Raw genomic sequence first — 18,813 nt, 5'->3', positions numbered from 1 at the left:
GTTGAGCTTTGAAAGATCTTACATGCACCCACATTTCATGTATAAACAACTCCTTTCCCTGCAATGTCACAATCAGTCCATTCAATTTTTCAGATATATCAGGCTGCAGACATCTCCACTCTTCACAAAACCATGTTCAGAAATAAGAGGATTACCTTCTGCAAAGCTCAGACACTTTCTAACACTTTCCCAAGGCTCAACGAACTAAAGTGGTCATGAGCTGCTTGAATAATGAGGACTGAAATCAACAACTATATTGTAATTCAAACGTCATTTATTCAAAACATGGTACCAGTTTCGAAGCCAAAATGCTTTATCTTTAGGCCCCTGTGCATGAAAACATACATCACATGATAGTAAAGTATAATGAGACTACTGACACCACAAAAAAATCACAGTTTGTGATTAAAACAGGATAAATCACATAAAATTATGTAATCAAAATACACACACCCACACACACACACACACACACACACACACACACACACACACACACACACACTAGAGAGAGAGAGAGAGAGAGAGAGAGAGAGAGCTACCATATTTGAGGTGTAGGTCAACATCAAGAAAAGTGGCTTGTTGGCTTGAGGACCAGGTGAAATGAATAGGGAAGAAGGTGTTGACATTCTAGGGGAATGTGGATAGGGTGTCCTTATCCTGAGTGGTGGAGGAGGATTCCTGTAGATGGCGCATAAACAGACTGGCATAGGGTGATCCCATGCGGATGCCCCTTGCTGTACAACAGATTTGTTTGTATGTGGTGCCTTCAAAAGTGAAGTAATTATAGGTGGGGATACATTTGGTCATGGTAATCAGGTTTGGGCACTGGGCACTGGGTAAGGTAGTGTTCAGCAGCAGCAGCAGCAAGGACATTGGCATTGGGATGTTAGTGAAGAGGGATGTGGCATTAATAGTGACAAGCAGGGTGCCACGTAGTAAAGAAACAGGAACTGTGGAGAGTTGGTGAAGGAAATGGTTCTGTCTTTTATATAGAGAAGGAGGGTAGGTTTTGGGTAATAGTCTGTAGGTGTTGATATATGAAAGCAGAGATTCTATCAGTGGGGGCACAATAAAGAGCAACAGTGGGGCACCCTGGGTGGTTGGGTTTATGGAATATGAGAAGCATGTAGAATGTAGGAGTACAGGAAGTAGTAAGGGTGAGGAGAGAGATTCAGGGAAATGTGGGCTTAGGGATTTCAAGAGAGGCGGAGACCCTATGGGTTCTGGAATAGGAGCACTGTGGCAGGATTTGTAGATGGACAATTCCGATAGCTGGCAGAGTCCTCCTGTGGTTCCAGACCACAGTGGTAGAGGCTTTGTCGGCAGGTAGGATTATGAAGTCAGGATCAGCTTTTGGGTGGTGGATTCTGGTTCTCTGTGCAGATGGAATGTTAGCTTCCATTTTGAGGGATTTGGGGAATGTTGGTGAGGCAAGGTTTGAGGTTAAGAAAATCGAGAATGTTAAGAGGGGGTGATTGGGGGCATTGTGGGTGGATCATGGTTGGATGGAGGAGTGAATTGAGTCAGGCAGTGTTCAACATTGAAATCCGACATTACATGTCTGCAAGAACCACAATCCACCACCTAAAACCTGATCCCAGCCTTATAATCCTTTGTGTTGACAAAGGATCCACCACTCTTGTTTTGAACTGTAGCAATTACCTGGTGGAAGGACTCTGCCTGCCAGCTGTGATACATCCATCAGCAAACTCTACCCCAGTGATCCTATTCCAGAAATCAAACAGGATGTTCAGTCTCTCCACAAATTGTTAGGCCTACCTGACAACCTCTCCCCTAAGTTTATTTCTTTCCTCGCTGTTACCACTCCCCACAATCCTACCTTCTACACGCTTCCCAACTTCCATAAACCTAAACTCCCAGGATGCCCAACTGTGGCTGGTTACTGTGCTGTCACAGAGCTTCTCAGCTCTCACTGACCAATGCCTCCAGTCTATTACCTGTAACCAACCCTCTTTTGACACCAGCCGTTTCCTCCACAGTTCCTGTTCCTTTGCCACACAGCACACTGCTTGTCACTATTGATGCCGTCTCCCTCTACACACACATCCCCAAACACCCATAATATTGCCACTATTAAACATTACATTTCCCAATGCCTGACTCACTCCAAACCTATAACCTCCTTCCTGGTCACCATTACCATCTATATCCTCAGCCATGATTAATTCAGCTTTGAAGGCATCACCTGCAAACAAATCCATGATACAGCAATGGGCACCACACAGCACCATCCTATGCCAACCTATTCATGGACCATCTAGGTGAATCTTTCCTAACTACCCAGAATCCCAAACCTCTCAACTGGTTCAGATTCAATGATGACATCTTTGTGATGTACACTGAGGACGACGACACTATCTACATGCCTCCAGCATCTCAACACCTTCTTCCCTGTTCACTTCACCTGATCCTCCTCAACCCAACAAGACTATTTCCTCAACGCTGACATTCTCCTCAAAGATGGCTGTATCAGTACCTCCATCTATATCAAAGCTACCAGTCAGCAGCAATACCTCCTCTTTGACAGCCCATTACATACAAAGAAATCCCTTCCATACAGCCTAGTTACCTTGACCTTCACATGTTGTAATTACTCTCCCAACCTTGTACAAAAGCAGATCATCAATGCCTTGTCACTCGAGTTCCCTACCACATTCCATATTCCCAGTGTCTGGCCTCTCCCTTCATGACTCGCTACCGCCCAGGACAGGAGCACCTGAATCACATCCTCGGTCAGGGTTTTGACTATCTCTCGTAAAGCTCTGAAATGAGGAATATACCACCACCACCACCTATCCAGTCAGGTCACAAGAATCACCTAACCTATCACAGGCTGGGCTACATACTATACTGCAGTGACTCTGCTACTCCCTAAGTGGGCATGACAGCCAACACACTTTCAGGATTGCAGCCTGTCATTGTAAACTTCAGTCCACAATATTTCAACTGGAGACCTGCCAGTCATCTTCAGGTGAGCCACCAAAGACTGACAAAGACATCCTTCACTCCACCTTATACAGCATACTGATAGTATTGTTGTGCATGCATCAGAGTCATGGTGATACTGCCAGGTAGCAGCACCCTCACTGCCGGAACTACAAGGATCAGCTGTCTTCAGCATTACCACTCCACAGTCATTGGAGTATTCCCTCATTTTCATCTGGAGTAAATCTCAGTGATGAGGGGATTCCATGCAATATCCAGCTGGTAGCCACAGTCTTGGTTTTTATTAGATTTCCGCGATGCAAATTTCAATAGATTCTTTTATAATGGAGTCCCCAGAAGATATTGCTGTGGCCCAAATTAATATTTTGTCATACTCCACTGAATGTCCATTGGAGATGGAATGTTCTGCAACTGCAGCCTTGCTGACTTGCAGAAGGCAAGTACAACATTTATGTTCTGTGCAATGTTCTTCCACTGTATGTGTTGTTTGTCCTATATAAGCCATACCACACTGGCAAGGTATATTGAAGAGTCAAAGAAACAAGTACACCTGCCTAATAACATGTATAGCCCCTGCAAGCACAAAGAAGTGCCGCAACACGACGTGGCATGGACTTTTACTAATGTCTGAAGTTGTGCTAGAGGGAATTGACAGCATGAATCCTGCAAAGTTGCCCATAAATCCATAATAGTACGAGGGGGTTTGAGGTCTCTTCTGAACAGCACGTTGCAAGGCAATAATGTCCATAATGTTCATGCCTGTGGAGTTTGGTGGCCAGCAGCAGTGATTGAACTCTTAAGTGTGTTTCTGGAGCCAGTCTGTAGAAATTCTGGACGTGTGGGGCGTCGCATTGTCCTGTTGGAATTGCCCAAGTCCATCGGAATGCACAAAGGACATGAATGAATGCAAGTGATTACAAAGGATGCTTAAGTACATGTCACCTGTCAGAGTCATATCTAGATGTATCACGGGTCCCATATCACGCCACCTGCACACACCCTACACGATTGCAGAGTCTCTGGCAGCTTGAACTGTCCCCTGCTGCCATGCAGGGTACACGGATTCATGAGGCTGTCTCCATACCCGTACATGTCCATCCGCTCAGTACAATTTGAAACAAGACTCGTCTGACCAGGCAACATGTTTTCAGTCCTGAACATTCCAATGTCAATTTTGACAGGCTGAGGCGATGTGAAAAGCTTTGTGTCACGTAGTCATCAAGGGTATGTAAATGGACCTTCGGCTCTGAAAGTCCATATCAATAATGTTTCATTGAATGGTTCTCATGCTGATACTTGTTGATGGCCCAGCATTGAAATCTACAGCAATTTGCAGAAGGGTTGCACTTCTGTCACGTTGAATGATTCTCTTCAGTCGTCACTGGTCCCATTATTGCAGGATCATTCTCCAGCCACAGCAATGTCGGAGATTTGATGTTTTACAGGATTCCTGATACTCATGATACACTTGTGAAATGGTGTACAGGAAAATTCCCACTCCATCACTACTTCAGAGGTGCTGAGTCCCTGTTCCCATGCGCCAACTGTAACACCACATTCAAACTCACTCACATCTTGATAATCTGCCATTGCAGCAGCAGCAACCTGTCTAACAACTGTGTCAGACACGTACTGTCTTACACATGCACTGCCGACCACAACGCCGTATTTTGCCTGTTTACATATCTTTGTATTTGAATATGCATGCCTATACCAATTTCTTTGGAGCTTTAATGAATTTTGTAAATTTCTGCCTTCCAAATTAACAAAGTATCCTTCACTGAACCCATCATATCTGAAATTTAGATGGTGGGCAGAAAATCACCTGAAAATTACTAAGGATTCTTGCTATTTTGAAGGAAACATTTCCAATGAAGGGAAGAAAAACTACAGACTTTGCTGGCACATTCTCCTCTTTATCCACTTCCCAGTTCTTGGTTGTAGCTGAAAATGCCCTGTTAATTTGCCGGGTCAAGTATCCATTATGTTTGAACCCCGTCCTTAAATGTGCAAGCACTTAATGTAAACTAACTGACTGCATCAGTGTTAAGCACACTCACACTTTTGGATGGGTGGTGGCAACTTTAAGAGTGCAAGTATAAAATGTTGTGAGTGGGCTTACAGTAAACAGAATGTCCCAGAGAGCCCTCACTCTTCTGTCTAACCAAAACATACAGAAATGGGAAACAATGATCTTTCTCTTAATTCCACAGGAAATCTAATATTCTCATGAAAGAAGTTAAGATGATATAAAAACTCAGTTAACTTGTCTTCTCCGTGTGGCCACACTACGAAAGTATCATCCACGTACCTCCAAATAACAGCTGGTTTAAGAATCGCTGATTCAGGTGTTCTTTCCTCAATATCCTCCATAAAAAAATTAGCCACCAGGTGGGGTGACAAGGGGCTGCCCGTGGCAATGGTGTCAGTCTGTCCAAAATATTCTTGGTTAAACATAAAATAGGTTGAGGAAAGAGCATGCCAAAACAAAGCAGTGAAGTACAGATGAAACTGTTAACCAATTAGTGCGAAGGAGTCAGCAAGAGGCACCTTAGTAAAAAGAGATACTACATCAAAGCTCTCTAGAAGATCCAAACTACTTAGATGAAGAGCCCCCAGTCTGTTCCATAAGGGCGTCAATATTACTCACTACAGGCCACAAACAAAGACCGATGTGCACTCTAGGAAGACCGTACAGTCTTGGTGGTACGCTGCCATGAGGTCTTTAACTGCTTGGTGATCTCTGGAGGTAATTAGGAATAATTCAGGAGTGTACACATTTTGTAAAGGCCTCGTCACTACTTCCGTGAAAGCTGAGTTGCCACTGTTTTAACGGTAAGCCGAATTTGAGTGTTCGTGAAATGGCTGCTGGTGCAGTACACTGTTAAGACAATTTCTTTCTGCCACTATTACACAGCTATGCCCCAGCATCATGTAACAGAATTGGAGACCAAAGGTTCTACAACGTCCAACAAATTAGTAACGAGTCACACAAATGAGTTAAAAAGGTTTACTTATCTTTGTGACTTGTCGAATAATGAAGTGCACCATACTGCATACAATTTTTAAAAAATAAATAAAAATAAAAAAAAAACCCAATGGATAAGTGCATGTAATCTTAGGTAAACTTCAAAAATTTGCAGTACATAGCAAATGCAATTTACAACAACTGTCTGCTCACTTCTAAGAGTTCACTAAATGACATTCCCTGTGCAAATCAGTCCTGGACGATGATCTACAACCGAGTGGGTGAGAGCTGCTCTTCTATCTTCCGAGTAAGTTTCTGTCCATTGTCGTCCGATCACTGATGGACCGTATTTGGCCACCGACTGGCAGAGCCAAAGTCATCCTCGGCGCCGCCCGTGACGCTGGCGGAACTCGGGCGAGTGGCGAGTCTCTGTGGCACTGGGACCAGTTCACATCTTTGTGCCTGTGGTGCTTTTGCCCTGGCTGTGTGTTGTTTGGATGGCACAGCAACACGCCTTCCATTGCACACGTGCTGTAGGGTCGTGATCAGTCTTCCTGTACATAGTATCACTAAGCAGGCAATACGTCTCCTCCAAATACAAGCTACGATGTAACAGAACAGTCGAGTTACCTTTATCGACCTTTGGCAGCACTGTGTCTGGATCCGCTCTGAGATTTTGCAGTCCAGCCCTTTCTTCAGAAGTTATATTACTGCCTTAAGGATGAGCTTTCAACAGAGTGCAGCAAGATTCCCTTCTTATTTCTTTGGCAGCATCCACAGGAAGATGTCTTACAGCTTCTTCAACACCACCCACGAAACTTAGCAGAGGTAGCACACTCGGTGTAGGTGCAAAATAAACTGTGACAGCAGTTACCACTTTGATAATGAGTGGAATCCCTATATCTCCAAGATTTGCTTCAGACAAAAGACAAAGACACCAGAGTACTCAGACAACTCCAGTGAGCGCCAACGCCGTAGACAGCTGATCTCGCAATTCCACCAGAAAGGGCACCGGTGCTGGGTGGTGTGGTCCTCCTGTCACTGTGACCGTGATGCATGTGCGGCATACTATTTAAGGCAGAGTGGAGAACGTCTTTGTCAGTGTTCAGTGGCTCACTCGAATATGACTGGCAGGTGTCCAGCTGAAATATCACGGAGTGAAGTTTACGGCCACCAGCTGAAATCCTAAAATCTCTTAGAACATTTAATTTGCCACAAAAATTTTAAATTTCACATCAAATGCCTTTAGGAGGAGGAAATGGCCTCATGTGTAAGAAGTTTCGACAAGCTACATGTTAAAAGAGCAAAACTCTTAAGATTTTTAATAAGATGTCGGGACTATGGGCATAATACTAAAATTTGCCAGAGTAACATACTTTATTAAGACTGCCTCTGCACAGAAGATAATGGTGAAAGCCAGTCATGCTATTGTTATGAAGAGATGAATGTTGGGTGCCACTACACAAGAACTGTTGCATCTATGTCTGAAGACTGTAGCACTTCTTTCTCCTGTATCGTGGGATTAGATTGATAGAGTGACTTCCGCCAAGTTTGATTGGGTATATAAGGATGCAAGTTCTCAGCAGATGTCAAAATCTGATCATTTGGTACCACAACAAACGTCACTGTGGGGAATAATTGCATGAGGTTCCACTGCCAAATTCATGGAGAAGAATTTGGACAACATGAGGTAGCCAGTTTTAGGTAAAGAACTCATAGTTGCACCAACACCAAGAGCACTACTTCTGATTAGTTTTGTGAGTGGTATTGAAGAAGCTGTATGCTGCCTTCCTATGGATGCTGCCAGAGAAATAAGAAGGGAAACTTTATGAGCTCTCTTGTAAGCTTCTCCTCAATGCAGTAATATAACCTCTGAAGATAGAGCTGCACTACGAAATCTCTGAGAGGATCTGGGCATAGTAGCACTGAAGGCTGATGAAGGCAGCTCTGTTACCTCGTAGTTTGTATTTGGAGAAGATGTGTGACCTACTTAGTGATTCTATGTACACAAAGACTGATCATGACCCTACAGCGCATGTGATACAACATATGTGTACACTCCTGAATTCCTCGTTACCTGTAGAGACAATCAAGTGGTTAAGACCACATGGCAGCATACCACCAAGATTGTATGGTCTTCCTAAAGCATAAAGTGGAGAGAGAGAGAGAGAGAGAGAGAGAGAGAGAGAGAGAGAGAGAGAGAGAAACAGGGGGGGGGGGGGGCGGAGATCTATTATTTATTCATTTTGGTTATGTTACAGTTATCTGTTTGCTATTGTTTTAGTGGCTAACATGATCAGAGAGCTATTACTTTTGTGGATTTGGTCATTAAGTACTTTTTTTTCATTGATTAATAGAATGTTATATGATTTACATCCTGAGTTATCTGCATTTATTAACAACCCAACAGTGGTTATCAACACAATACAAAAAATGGAAACATGACAGCAAGAACACTGCAATACACACAGAACAAACGAACAAAAGACCAATACCCTCACTAACAAAAATAACCAGAAAGAAACTCACAATGAAGAACAACATATCCAACACTACAAATTTCACCCAAAATTAATAAAACTCAAAGATACACAATTAACAGAGAATGAAACACAGCTATTAGAGAAAGGGCTCAAATACAACATCAGTAGAAAAATAGATAACCACTACATAGGAAACCTGATTGTAGAAACAGAAAGCATCCTGACAGAAGAAGAGAAACAAAGAAATAATACTATAAATATTGGGCTAACATCAGAACAAGTGAAGAAAGAAATAAACAACATAATGATTATGTCAAAGAAATAGCAAACCAGGAAACTCCAAATAGAAAACAGCATCACTAAGAAATTAAAAGCAAAACTATAGTCTAACAACATCACAGTCACAAGAGCTGATAAAAGGAACAGCAGAGTACTGACCAATAAAGAACAATATAAAGAAAAAAACTAACGATTTCATCTCATCTAACAATATCATGAAATTGATAACTGATCCAACGGCACATTTCCAGACATGCATAAAAAAAAAACCCTCAAAGATCTCAAACACATACTCACAGATAAACAAAAACAACAGATCACACAGAAGAACCCAAAAGCACCGACATTCAGAAGCCAAACCAAGGGTCACAAACCCCTTATTCCGTTGAGGCCTATTGTTAATTTCATGAATGCACTATCATATCATGTGGCAAAGCACATGAATAAACTCATAGTGCAACATTATGAAATAAAGCACAGCAGAACAGTGAAAAATACAAATGAACTCTTAACATAAATAAAAGACTTACATATTTCACTAACAGCATCACTCATCTCTTTCAACACAGATAACATGTACACCTCCAAACCTACAGCAGACACAATAAAACTAATTGAAGAAAACTTGCTGACATTCGACAAACTACCTGATGAAATGACTAGAACCCTTAAAGCAATCATATCCTAAAATTACTTCCAGTCGGAAAAGGAATTTTACTTACAAGAAGATGGGCTTCCAACGGGATCTTTAATACCAGAACATTGGCAAACATGTTCTTTAACCACATAGGAAACACAATCTTTGATACAGTAATCACAAAGAAATGATACAAAATTGTTTATTGGTACAGATATGTGGATGACAATCTGTATGGAAGATGAACCAGCTGAGAAAATTGATAAACCTCAAACAAATACTTTTCTTGGATATAACAATAAAGAGAAACAACAAGAAGCACACATCTGACATCTTCAGAAAGCTAACAGCCACAGGTACAATTATACATGCTTCATCCAACCACTCACAAAATAAAAAAATTAGCAGCCCTATGACACGTTACACAGACGAATTAATAATATTCCACTCAACAATGAAAACTATGAAAAATAATTACAAACAGTACAACTCATAGCCATGAACATTGGTTACAGCACCCATATAATACAAAATCACAACCAAAAAATCAAAACAACAAAAGAAAAATGAAAACAAGTTGGGAACACAAACATTAAAGAAGCCCACAGACACTACAGCACACACAGAAACAGAAAACAGTAACACTTGTGACATGACTAACAGTAAAAATGGTACAGTTTAACATATAAACACAAAGAAACATACATGATATATTAAAGACACAGGGATTACACATTGCCTTCAGAACAAGACACACACTCCAGTCACATTTACAAAGAACAGAGAAACCCAATAAATACCAAGGAGCAGGTATATACCAGTTAAAGTGCCAAGAATTTGAGTTATTATATCTGGGGATGACAGGTAGGAATCTCAAAACTGTGGTATGAGGAACATATAAGAAGCTGGAAGTGATGTAACAAATGTGCGTGAAAAAACTCTCTTCATTGAACACTTGATAAAACATGGACATGAATGAGGACATGGAAGTTATCAGAGTAAATAATCACAACAAAAAAAACTCCTGGCGTTACAAGAAAACTTTTGCATACAAAGAGCCCTTGCAATGAAAAAGAAAGTACTTAATCATACTTATAAGCAATAACACTCTGATCATGTTTGCCACTCGCACACACAAAACAAATAAAAATATCAAAAACCACACACAACACAAACAAAAGACTAAAGATAAACACACAGTGACTGCTGGCAACATTACACACTGTAAACTCACTTATGTTGATCACAAAATTAAAAGTGCAAGTGAAGTGATGTAACAAATGTGGGTTAAAAAACACTGGAAATTGCCAGCTGCAGCATGGGGACTAATGAACACATCTCCAGGACCACACATAGGCTAACAGCACAGTAAATCTTAAGTAACAATGAATGATAATTTCATCTCACAAAATTTGTACATTAAAAGTTGATTCTAAGCCGAAAAACAAGAGAAAAACGGGACAAAATGTATCATAATAACCTACTGTAACTACTACATAATACGGTTATTATACGTATAAAAAGAAACATGTTACAGGTCACTGAAGATGCTTCACAAATAGAAAGTGAAATGTGTATGGCAATAAAAAGACTCTTTCATTTAGTTGCATAGACAAACCGTACCTTCATGAATTTAGAAGCAACTAAGTAATGACAGACAACAGAAAAAATGACACTGTTTCTCTTAGTTGCCAGTTATGTCTTCAGCTACCTTCTGGTAACCAGTGGAGATACAGTCATCTTCTGTACTCCAGTTGCTTCTGAAGACCTGCATCACTGGCTTGATTCCATTGTATTTGATTCTCTGTTATGCCAACTGTTTCCAAGTCCGAAAAGCAGTGCATTGACTTATCAGACATCTCATTAGAGCTACCCTGAATGAAGTTGACAGTTGCCTGGTTAACTGCAGTACCAGTTCTTTTGCTGTTAATAATATATCCAAAGAATGCACAAAGCAGAATCAATGATGGTGATGCTTTACCTGATTATTTCAAGGGTCACAAATTTTCCAATGGCAATTAGCTCCAATCAGGAGTTCTTCACAGATCTGCCAGCCATGTACCCTCCAATGTGGTACTACTGCTTGATGTGAGAATTTATTGCTGTTTTTGTAAGCTGTAAATGAAATGTGAGTATTGGTGGAGTATCTCATAATATCAAAATGAATCTTTCTACCTGAGAGGGATGAAGTGTAAGATCACTCAAATGATGTTACCTCCAGAGCTGTGGTTTCAGTGGCAGTGAGTATAGATATTCCATCAGTGAACTGTGGATAAAACTTGACTAACTCTCTTTGTCTAGGATTGCATGTGTCAGTTTGCTCCTACCAGTTTGTCCTCTCATATTTACATGTACAGTTTTCAAGTATTTGAAGTTAGATGTCTTTTCAGTCTTGGTCACTGTATGTGGTGGCTATTCTAGATAGAACTGTGCTCACCCTTAAATTTCATGCAGAATGCCTTTCCCCACTTTAAATACTGATTCTTGTTGTGATCACATGCAAAACATAAAAATCAGCAGCTTGTTTTCTTCGGGATATATATTGTAGCCTGTAAGCTTACAACCGTTTCGCAAACTTGGCTCCATTCCTTGCTTTTTTTTTTTCACAGCATACACAAATTGAGTATGAATTTTGTTGTTGTTCTTCTTCTCACCATTCCATTTAATCATCAAATGAAAGTAGCTACCATGGGTACATAATTCTCTTCCGAAGTGGCATCTCTATGTATCTTGCATGTGGTGATGGCTTCCTGCACTTCTGTTTTAGAGATGCCATAAGGTGATTAATATTCCATCTCTCGATCTTTTGTCTTCATCATCAGTAAGCCAGTGTCTGCAAATTTCTTCTGGGAATCTCACAACAATTTGGAGGACAAGCAGTCTTACTGTAAGAATTCATATCCTCTCCTAGCACTCAAAGTGTTGGATCTGCTAATGGTACTCAATGCATCTGGCATAAGAGCCTATGGACTACCTAATGTTGAAATGTTAAGGTTCTACACCAACTGAAGGTGACTTTGGATACTCCTGTTCTTACCCCATACTTGAATTTAAAAATTTGTTTTGTTTGCTTGCATGTGTCATCCTAACAACATACCACTGACAGAATCATTGGGTTCATCATCCACATGGGAATGAGTGCTTATTCAAAACTGGACACCATCAGATTTTCATTAGTGCTCCAAGAATTGAGGCAATGTTTGTATGTCACCACAGGAAGGATGCAGTTTGAAGGTAGGCAAGTTTATGTTTACATACATGTGTTATTGAACTGCTGAGGCTGGTTTGTGTGTGCTGGCAGCATTTTTATTCACTGAATGTGCTCTTCCTAAAAGCTCTTTTGCCTTTCAACTAATGCTTTAAATCTGTCCATTTTGTCCTTGCAAGCTTTGGACAATAACAAAATGTCCATCAAATATCGTGTTTTTGAAGTTTTGCTGAATCAATTTTTTCATGCAGTTTCTTATTATTATTTAATAAAGTCTTATTACAGATCCTTAGTTTTGATAAGATCCTTAGTTTTAATAATCCCCTTGTAAGGCTTTGATACAAATATTGTAGTGTGTGATAAATATAACTTTATTAACAGTGATATGAAAGGACCATGTGACATTGATGGATAGAAGCCCCCACTTTGGGAACTTGAGCCACCAAGCTGCAATTCTTTTGAGTTGATGTCACATTGGGGAACATGTGTATTATTGATGATGAAATGACAATGAGGACAACACAGCATCCAGTTCTCAAGCAAAGAAAATCTCCGACCTAGCCAGGAATCAAACCTGGTCTCACTGAATGGCAGTCTGAGTCACTGACAACTCAGACAAGGGACCAGACTTTGTTAACAGTAAAACATTAATAGTGCAAGTAAAACATAATTGGATGGATAAATTTACTCACCAAGTGGCAGCAGGAGAACACACACGTAAAAAAAGTTTTACTTATGCAAGCTTTCAGAGCCAGGGGCTGCTCCTTCCAGCTATATGTTTGAAGGGGAAGGAAGAGGGGTGAAGAAAAAGGAACTGGAGACATTTAGGAAAAGGGGTAGAGTTCAGAAAAGTCACCCAGAACCTCAGGTTGCAGGAGACTTACTGAACGGGATGAGAAGGAAAGACAGACTGTTGGGAACTGCACCCGACGAAATATGAAAGCCTGAGATCTTAAAAAGGTGGAAGTCAGGATAATATGCAAGTCAGAGATTAATGCTAAAACATTATGCCTGAGTTTATAAGAATGAAAAGCGAAGTGCATTGTATGTAACAGAGGCAGGAGGGGGACACGAAAAATAGACTGGTCAGGAAATAAAAAAGGATGTAGGAAACCAAAATGAAGTGAAGAAAGGAGTAGTTACTGTGAAGAAATGTTGTGATGGAAGAAATTAATGTAAACTGAGGCCAGGTGGGTGGTGAGAACCAAGTACGTGCTGTAGTGCTAGTTCCCAGCTGTGGAGTTCTGAGGAAATGGCATCCGGGAGGAGAATCCTGATTGTGCATGTGGTGAAACAGGCACCGAGGTCATGACTATCATGTTGTAGAGCATGCTCTACAACAGGATCTTGTTTGTTGCTGGAATACATCCTCCACCTATGCCTGTTCATCCTGACAGACAACTTTATGCTAGTCATGGCGATGTAAATGGCCGAACAGTGTGTACATAACAGCTGGTAGACAACATATGTCGTTTTACAGGTGGCTCTCCCTTTGATGGTGTATGTTTTGCCCATCACAGGGCTGGAATAGGTGGTGGTGGTGGTGGTGGTGGTGGTGGTGGTGGTGGTTGTTGTGGCAGCAGTAAGTGTGTGCATAAGGCAAGTCTTGCAGTGGGGATAGTTACAGGGGTAGGAACAATAGATAGGTGCAGAAGGAGTATGGGGTCTGGCAATGATAATGTGAAGATTGGGGTTGGGGTTGGGGGCAGGGGGGGGATGAGGGAAAGCTATTCTGGATGTGGTGCGCAAAATCTCAGACAGGATGAGTCTCATTTCAGGGTATGATTTTAGGTAGTCATGGCCTTGTCAAAGTAGCTTATTAATACATTCAAGGCCATGATAATACTGGTGTGATCTGAAGTTGTTTTTTGGAGTGATCAGTAGTACCACAATTGCATGTGACAGCCTGTCCAATCTGCTTTTGAACTAGGCTGGTGGGATAATTACGTCCACCAAAGGATGATGTGAGAATGGTGGTGTATTTCTGTAAAGTCTGCATCTGAACAAATACGTTTGCCTTGAATGCCAAGACTGTATGGGAGGGAATATTTGAAATGGAAAGGATGGCAACTTTTAAAATGTAAGTACTGTTGTTTGTTAATAGGTTTAATGTGGACAGAATTGTGTAGCTGACCTTTAGTGAGGGAAGAGGTCAACATCAAGGAAAGTGGCGTGGGATTCAGAATATGACCATGTGAAATGTAACTGGGAGAAGATATTTAGTGAACCCAGGAATTTTAACATGTCAGCCTCACCCTGAGTCCATATGGCAAAGATATCAATGCATCTAAGCCAAACCCGGGACTAAAGGCTTGTGGATCCTAGGAAAGCCTCCACCAAGGGATCCACGAAAAGGATACCGTAGGAAAGAGCCATCCGAGTTTCCATGGCTGTACCCTTGATCTGTTTGTTTGTCTACCCCTGAAAGGTGAAGTAGTTATTGGTATGTATATAGGTGATTAAGGTGAGCAGGAAGGATGTCATAGGTTTGGAGTCAGGTGGGTGTTGAGTGAGGTAATATTCAGCAGCTGACAGACCATGCACATATGAGGGCTATTGGTACAGAGGGAGATGGCATCAATGGTGACAAGCAAGCAGGAGGGCACGGATTTCAGTTGATCTACAAAACTGTTGGCATTTTAATGTAGGAGCAAGTTCTTTGTACTATGTGCTGATCAACTGAGGCAGATATGTGTTTGGTGGGTGCTTTGAAGCTGAAACTATAGGCGGCCAGGATTACTGGGTTTGTGGATCTTTGGAAGATGGTACAAGGAGGGGGTGCATGGTTTGGTTGGGTAAGAAGTTCTACGGATTGAGGTGTTAGTCCTTGTGTGGGGCCTGAGGTTTTAAGGTGTGATTGCAGGTCAGTTTAAATCACAGGGATGGGATCTCTATGGCAGATGCTGTGTGTAGAGGTGAGAGACAGCTGGCATAGACCTTCACTAACATACTCCTGTCAGTAGGTTAGGCTTGTGCTACAGGGACCTGAGGAAGGGCTGTGAAGCAATGGAGGATTCGAGGAATTCTTGGAAGGCTTGTAAGGGATTATTTTGAGGTGGTGGTGGTGGCGGTGGTGGTGGTGGAGGAGGAGGATCAAGTTGGTATTGTGATCAGAACAGTTCAAGACAGGTTTCATTGTTAGGTTTGCTGTTGGAAAGGTTATGAGATTGGGACTGAGTTGGGAAGTGTAGTTTCTAGTTGACACTACATGTAATGGGTTGTAGGTCCTTCACCAATGCAACATGATTAATAGAGATTTAGGGGTGAAAGTGAACCCTTGGATAGTACAGATAATTCAGGAGGGGGAGTGTACTTTAGACAAGAGGTTGAGAACATTGTACTATTGTGACTAGTTCTTGTGATTATGAGCTATTACTGGTGTGGGAGGCAGTGGTGAAGACTGTGGGATGTTAAGGATGTTGGCCAAGCTCTGTTTGTAGGAGAGAGGAGTGGTGGTTGATGGTGTGGCTTTTTATCCTTTTCAGACCCTATGCTCCTTCTGCAGTCATCTCCCCTACCCTATGGCTCCTACTATCCCAGTGACCGTGAGTCATGCTTGAGTAACCAAATGGTAAGGCGGCTGCTCGCAATAAGCACAAAATTCAGGTTTGAGACCCACTGCTGCAGAAATTTTCACTTCCATCATTCCATTACACAGCTGATAGTAGTCCGTATTCACAACTGTGAAAACATTTCATGTACTTCATGATGACTGTAGTCACTTCAGTGCCAGCTCCTCTGGACATGCACTCATGTCTGAAGGAACACTATATCATAATTTGGAACAACACAGACACTGCAATATTATACAGATTTTAAAAAGCTGAAAATACAGGGTGTCCCACTCAAACCTCCCCGATTTCAAGGACCCAGGGGAGAAAAACCACAGTAGATATGACAATGAAAAATGCACCACATTGTAGAGCATCTCAAAGAATTTATATTCCCACATCAAAAGTGCCTAGTATTGTCACCAGAGTGCAGCATGGTCGCATGAAGTGAAAATGGCGACTCCACAGCAGTGCGTGCAAGCAATAGTGTGGTGTGCAGAAACAAAATCCCTGATTACTGAGCAAAGAAATTGTCGTGTGTATGAATATGATCCACCTGATGCAAAAACAATTAAGGAATGGTACAGGAAGTTTCTGAAACATTCTGGCAGTGCATGTTACGGAGTTTCAGAAGAGACGGTGAAGGACATCATCAGACAAATGTTTCTCGGGAGCCCACGTAAGTCGATTCATCAAGCATCTAGGTAACTTTATGTACATCGATCACGCGTAGTTCACCAGCATCTTCATATGTGTGCTTATAAAGTGCAAATTCTGCAACATCTGACACCGAACGACAAACCACGCCGACAAAAATTTGCTGCAGATGTGCTGCAGCATATTGATACAGATGCCAGCTTCCTGGAAAGATGTTTATTCTCAATGAGGCAACCTTTCATCTATCAGGAAGGGTTAATAGGCATAATGTGTGGATTTGGGGTTTTCAAAATCCGCACGTTGTCATTGAACATGTTCGTGATAGCCCTAAACTAAACGTCTGGTGTAGGTTAATGCCTGACAGGATTGTTGGACCGTTCTTCTTTGTGGAACAAACAGTGAATGGGTCAGTATATCTGGACATGTTGGAGCACTTTGTGTACCCTCAGATACAAGACTTGCAACCCAACATCATTTTTCAACAAGATTGAGCTCCGCCGCATTGGTCAATGGCTGTTCACAAGTTCCTTGATAGGAAATTTCCCAATCATTGGATCGGACATGGAGGACTCATTTCCTGGCCATCACATTCACCCGACATTTCACTGCTTGAGTTCTTCAGGTGATTCATGAAGGACCATGTGTGTGCGACTAAAGTGGATAATATTCCTATGTTGCGACATCATATCACCAATGCGATTGCAACAACAACAACAACGGAGGAAATATTACAAACATAGAAATTTGTGGCAAGTTCTATGGGACCAAACTGCTGAAGTCATCAGCCCCTAAGCTTACACATTACTTAATCAAACTTACGCTACGGACAACACAGACACACCCATGCCCAACAAAGGACTCTAACCTCCAACAGGGAGGGGGAGGTTTTGGGGGGGGGGGGGGAGGGGCCGCAAACCATGACAAAGAGCCTCAGACCGCATGGCTACCTCACACAGCTTATGTACGAAGATACCTAGAGTACTGTTATAATAAAAAACAAACTAGTGGTGTGCATGTACTCAACAATGACCCATCAAGTGCTGAGCTGGAGAATTAGTGCATTGTATGTAATCCTGATCCCTGGTGGGCTGCTAAACAAATATCAGCACAAGTAAACACTATTTATGGGCTAATGGCCTTGCCGCATTGGTAATACAAGTTCCCATCAGATCACCAAAGTTTATCACTGTTGAGCTCTGCTAGCACTTGGGTGCATGACCATTCAGTCTGCTGCGAGCTGTTGGCAAACAGCGTGTACTCAGCCCTTGTGAGGCACAACTGAGGAGCTACTTGATTGAGAATTAGCGGCTTCGGTCTTGGAAACTGACATATGGGAGAGCACTGTGCTGACCACAGGGTCCTCCACAGCCACCATTCGGGCTGAGGATGACATGGCGGCTGGTTAGCATTGTTGGGCCTTTATGGCCTGTTTGGGTGGAGTTTACTTTTTTAAAACAGCATTTCTGCTGGGTACAAAAGGTTTAAACTTACCTCAGGAAAGAAAGGTGTGCCGTGTCAGACAGTCGTGTCTGAATAAAGCTGCGGCACACCAGCAATAAACTGTAATTGTCACTGCATGTCAACGCAGTGCACATTATTGTGCCATTTAAAACAAGAAAACAGAGCTTATGGACACAGTGATAAGCAAGTGAATATCAACAACCACCTTTTAATCCTTGTAGATGAGCAATGTATTTTCCAACAGACAATGAACTTTCAGCTTTGCTTGAATTTGCATTGTTTCTGCAATGGACAATGTCCAACCTTTCCAGTAGACAACACGATGAAAAATGAATAGTTTATTACGACCCTTTGTTGTCATCCACTGTAAAAAGGTGAATCTAAAAGCAGCATTTCTGCCAGGTACCAAGGGGTACAGCTACCTTAGGAAAGAACTGATGCCACTTTCTTAATGAGGTTGTGCTGCCAGTAGGGTGTGTGTGGACTTATGTATTATATATGTACACTCCTGGAAATGGAAAAAAGAACACATTGAAATCGGTGTGTCAGACCCACCATACTTGCTCCGGACACTGCGAGAGGGCTGTACAAGCAATGAT

Source organism: Schistocerca serialis, chromosome 8 (genome assembly GCF_023864345.2).
Source record: "Schistocerca serialis cubense isolate TAMUIC-IGC-003099 chromosome 8, iqSchSeri2.2, whole genome shotgun sequence".
Lineage (NCBI taxonomy): Eukaryota > Metazoa > Arthropoda > Insecta > Orthoptera > Acrididae > Schistocerca > Schistocerca serialis.
The sequence above is the reverse complement of the archived record's forward strand: the minus strand, read 5'-3'. Positions refer to the sequence as shown.